General features: G+C 38.6%; 1 long non-coding RNA gene across 3 annotated transcripts in view; it reads left to right on the top strand.

The window, feature by feature from the left end:
- The window catches only part of LOC115941194 (uncharacterized), a 38,461-nt gene extending 33,416 nt beyond the window's left edge, over positions 1-5,045 (top strand). For 2 of the 3 annotated variants that reach the window (XR_014145959.1, XR_014145958.1), the window contains exon 6: positions 4,692-5,045. This is a non-coding gene — a long non-coding RNA (uncharacterized LOC115941194). The remainder of the gene's footprint in view (positions 1-4,691) is intronic. The other variant, XR_014145956.1, reaches the window with a different exon arrangement.
- Positions 5,046-5,384: the final 339 nt, after the last annotated feature.

The following is a 5,384-nucleotide window of genomic DNA, read 5'->3' as shown; positions in this document are numbered from 1 at the left end:
GCGCCTGGGTGGCTCAGTCGTTAAGCGTCTGCCTTCGGCTCAGGTCATGGTCCCAGGGTCCTGGGATCGAGCCCCGCATCGGGCTCCCCGCTCAGCGGGAAGCCTGCCTCTCCCCCCTCCACTCCCCCTGCCTGTGCTCTTCTCTCAATGTGTCTCTCTCTGTCAAATAAATAAATAAAATCTTTAAAAAAAAAAAAAGATTTTAAAATTGTTTCCAATCTGATGTGCACCAAATGGTATCTCGTTACTGTTTTATTTTGCATTTTTCTGATGTGAAGCTTGATTGCTCTCCGAAATAGCTATAGCAACTTTCATTCCCATTAACAATATATTAGCCTTTATTTTGCCCCACATCATTGCCCACACTTGACATGTGGGGAACAAGGATATCATCAGTTGGCCTAATGTAGCCTGCAAATTTGATATTACCTCTTTTAAACATTTGTGTAAATACTGCTAGACCCTCTCATACAGACTGCATATTATAATACATATCGTGACCTCCTGTGTTCATTCAACAATGTATTGTAGAGGACTCCACAATCCTTCTTGCATCTACCCCTTACCAGTGACAAAGTCTGTGAAGGAATTGTGTAGGAAAACTATTCCTTCCTTCCTTTGTCACATAATTTAACTAAAACTCAGTGAAGTTTTAATGGAGTATCAAGCTGAAAATCCTGAATGATATATGGAATTTTCTTCCCCTTGATATAGTGGACCATCCAATGGATCTTCCTTTTCCTACATTATGTCACTGTTTGATAAGATAAACTACCCAGAAACTGGCTGTGGTTTCACAAAAATATGAATATTTATAAATAAACTATTGATTCAGCCAAATTGCTTAATTTCCAGTTAGTTATGGAATCATAAAATACAGTTTCCTTAGATACCTAAGTAATGTTTTATTGGGCAAATCCCTTTGAGATAAGTCAAACTGCACCATAGGCAGATTATATTTTACAGTCACTCTCCAGTTTTATTACCGTATAGAGTCAACCAGTTTCCTTATTTCATCATTGTAACTTGAGTTTGTCTGCATTTCTGTCAAAAACACATTTTCTCCTGCTAAGGGTATTAATGATAACCTAGCACAAACATCTAGGAAATAAGCACCTAGTAAGGTGCCTGGCACACACGGGGTTTCTAACGTTAGTTGTTGACCACATGAAAATTAAGTTCTGTTCTCTCTCTCTCTTTTTTTTTAGAGAGGGAGAGTGTGGGGAGAGCAGAGGAAGCAAGAGAGAGAATCCCAAGCAGGTTCCATGGCCAGTGCAGAGCCCGAAGCAGGGCTCGAACTCACAGCCCTGAGATCATGACCTTAGCTGAATCAAGAGTAGGACGCTTAACCGACTGAACCACTCAGGCCCTCCCACCTCTTTTTTTTTAATTGAAGTATAATTAAAATATAATGTTATATTAATTTTCAAGTGTACAACATATTGATTCGACAATTCTATACATTACTCAATGCTCACTATGATAAGTGTAGTTTATTCACCAGTCAATGTTAATACAATATTATTGACTATATTCCCTTTTTGTACGTTTTATCTCTGGGATTTATTTTTTTTATAACTGGAGTTTGCACCTCTTTAAGTTCTGTTTTATGATTGAATTTCCTATTAAATCCATCCCTGCATCCCATGTTATATTTGAATTGTCATTTTAAGTGGTGAAATATAGATCATTTGTATCGTATCTATATTATGATCTCCAGTACTGGATCGTCTTAAAGTTGTTCCATTTTTCTAGATCAATCTTGCAAAGGTATGTGGGTCATTGCAGATGAGATATAATTTTACATATTATATAAAGAAATATGATGTAAATAACTTCTTTTGGTACCCTTCCCTGAGCAGCTACATCACATCCTCCCCCACACTAATCCTTTAGGATCCTGTCTTTCCCCTTGATCAGAAAACAAACTTATGTGTGCAGAAATCACACCCAGCAGCCATTTCCACTTAAATTGGAAAAGATTAAGTGCAGGTGGCCAGAATGCTAATTCTAATCTTGGACTTTGCTTCTCTCATCCTATTTCAAATTTTTGTTTATATTCTAGTTAACAAGGTGGATCAAATCCATATCTTTACCTCTGTCACTCTATGAAGCATCATCAAAATGACAGAATAAGAATTTTAAATGGCATAAACTCACTAGTACAGACAGAGTGAGAGAGGAGATGACAACAGATGGAAGATTCCACAAATTTCTAAGAGAAAGTAGAAGGGCCCATCATAACTGACTTAATGGAGTGGAGAAAGCTAAAACCTAAGTCTACAGAAGGCAAAGAGAAGAGAGTTAATTCATCCTACAGAACACTAAAAATTTCAGGAATTGGAGACATCAGGTACACCTTGGTTGGAGAAGATTGAGCACTGGTTGAGAGTCTGTACTAAGAGCATTTAGCTCCCCCCCTCCTCTACTCCATTACTCCACCCATTTATGCGATTACTCCTCTCTTACCCTGAACAAGAATTGAGATTTATTCCTTGAAGAAATTGAAAGAGAGAGAGGCTCTGAGCACAGGGACTGTAGGCATAATGGAAGGTGTGGGTGAACACCGTGCAAAAGTTCCTCCTTGTGCTCCAGCATCCAAGCTTATATCTTCCTCTTGCCTCCAACCAGTCCTCCAACTCCCTACCCTCCCCCACAACCACCACAGTTTTCCCCAACCAGAAGATTGGATGATTCGCCCCTGGAGAAACTGCTGCAAGAGAAAACAAATCTAGACACTGACATTTGGAGACATCTCAGTGAAAACAAATGGGCTCTACTGAATCACATCACAGTGAAGCCCACCAGTCAACAAACCCTACCCATGCCTCACTATTAAGTAGAATCTGTCAAAGATCACTAAACATTTGAGGAACACCTCCATGACAGGCACACAAATAATAATTAAAAAAAAAAACAAATAATAATTTGCTTTCAATAATCCGAAAAAAAAAAAAAACTCAGAGAAAAGAAATAGAAACAATGCAGGGAGCAGAAAAGAGTTTCAATAATGTTCTGGAAGGCAGAAGAGTGTATACTGCATCCAAGAAAAAAAACCAATCAGAAACAAGAAAGATCTCTCAAAAATTAAAAATGTGATAGTTAAAATTAAAAACAGTCAATATAAGGATTAAGAGATAAAGTTGAAAAACTGTCCCAGAAAGTAGAATTAAAAGACCAGAAGGTGAAAAACAGAAGAGAAACGATAAGAAAGTTAGAGGATCATGCCAGAATTTGAAGAATAGGAATTCTAGAAAGAGAGAGTAGGGACAGTAATGAATTATAAACTATTGGGGAAAAAAAGAAATCCATGACGAGTCCATACCAAAAATAGAGAGATGATAGATAGATAGGTAGGTAGATAGATAGATAGTTAGGAGACAGAAGGATGGATGGATGGATAGATATATGGGAAGGGAAGGGAAGGTTCTTTTAGTAAAATGCTGAGTGCTTACTTATAAATGTGAAGGCAGTGCAGGAGTTAAATCATCATTTGCAACTATCAAAGTAAAGATTGGTTTAGGCAAGAATCATCAGTGGTTGCAAAATCTAGGGGGAGATTTCAATGAAGAGAACATTAGCATTTAAAATGTCTTCCCACAGATTGCTTATTGGAAGGAGGAAAAACAAACTAATGGGGAAAAAATTAACTAGCACCTTGACTGGATGACCAACATTAACATCATCAATAAGGGGGCGGGGGAAGGACACTGCATCCAGTGTCCAAATGTGATGGCCTAAAAAGGACACAGGACCAGGAATTCTGACCAGGAATGCATAGTTTGAATCTAAACAGGAAGAAACAACAGGAAACCAAAGTGAGGAACATTCTAATTAAATAGAAGGGAGGGGGGCTTTATTTATTTTATTTTATTCTTTTTTTTTTTTTTTTTTTTGTAGAGGCGGGGAGACTAAAGGGAGGAAGATAGAATCTTAACAGGCTCTATGCCCAGCCCAGCTTGGAGCCTGACATGGGGCTCCATCTCATGACCCTGCAATCATGACCTGACCTGAAACCAAAAGTAGGACTCTTCACCCACTTGAGTCACTCAAGCACCCTGGAGTTTTATTTATTTTAGCAAAAGTATCATAAAAGACAAAGATAGGCTGTGGAAGTAGTCCAGATTAAAGAAGACCAATGACATCTAAATGCAATACCTGATCTTAGACTGGATCCTGAAACAGAGGGGAAAAATAATGTAAGAAACACTTCTGGATCAACTGACAAAATTGATCTATTGGAATATGGATGGTAGATTATTGTGTCAATGTTAAATTTATCAAAGTTGGGCGCCTGGGTGGCTCAGTTGGTTGAGCGACTGCCTTCGGCTCAGGTCATGATCCTGGAGTCCCTGGATTGAGTCCCACATCGGGCTCCCTACTCGGCAGGGAGTCTGCTTCTCCCTCTGACCCTCTTCCCTCTCATGCTCTCTGTATCTCATTCTCTCTGTCTCAAATAAATAAATAAAATCTTTAAAAAAAAAATTTATCAAAGTTGATGATGAACTATAAGGTGTATACACACACACACACAGCTTGTGTATGTGTGTGTGTGTGTGCACAAATGGGGCAAAATGTTAAGAATAGGAGAATCTGGGGGAAACTATAATATATGATTAAACCCATGTAATCTTGAAGCTATTTACAAATAAAGAGTTGTTAAAAATTTCTTCCCTCTCCCTTTTCCTTAGGAAGCTACTAGAAGATGTACTCTAACAAAGATGCAGAGGAAACCAATTACAAAGACAAAAATCCAGGAGACTGGGGAACCAACACTGGAGAAAGGGAGAACAATTCTCAGGATGGTGGTAAAGGCAAGATTGGCAGCTTTGCAGGAGGCAGAAAAGAACAATTAATCCCACCTGGAGTGGGAGGATGGAGAAATTCCAGAAAGATGTCTCCTCGATTCCCCCAAAATGAAACCAATAGATCATCTGATGTGGCTGTGTTAAAAAGAGTTTTATATATGTTAAGGAAAAAAAAAAGAAGAAGAAGAAGATAGCAGGAGGGGAAGAATGAAGGGGGGGAATCAGAGGGGGAGACGAACCATGAGAGACGATGGACTCTGAAAAACAAACTGAGGGTTCTAGAGGGGAGGGGGGTGGGAGGATGGGTTAGCCTGGTGATGGGTATTAAAGAGGGCACGTTCTGCATGGAGCACTGGGTGTTATACACAAACAATGAATCATGGAACACTACATCAAAAACTAATGATGTAATGTATGGTGATTAACATAACAATAAAAAATTTTAAAAAAAGTTTTATAATTCTTTCGAAGAGTTTGGTAAAAATTGGCAGTAGTCAAAAAAAAAAGGGTTGAGGGGCAATTATTAACTCTAGGGGAAAAATAAGCGTACAGAAAAAGAAATGTAACACAATATGC

Source organism: Leptonychotes weddellii, chromosome 1 (assembly GCF_054177405.1).
Source record: "Leptonychotes weddellii isolate Sample4059 chromosome 1, ASM5417740v2, whole genome shotgun sequence".
NCBI classification, from domain to species: domain Eukaryota; kingdom Metazoa; phylum Chordata; class Mammalia; order Carnivora; family Phocidae; genus Leptonychotes; species Leptonychotes weddellii.
This window is presented reverse-complemented; position numbering and strand designations above follow the sequence as displayed.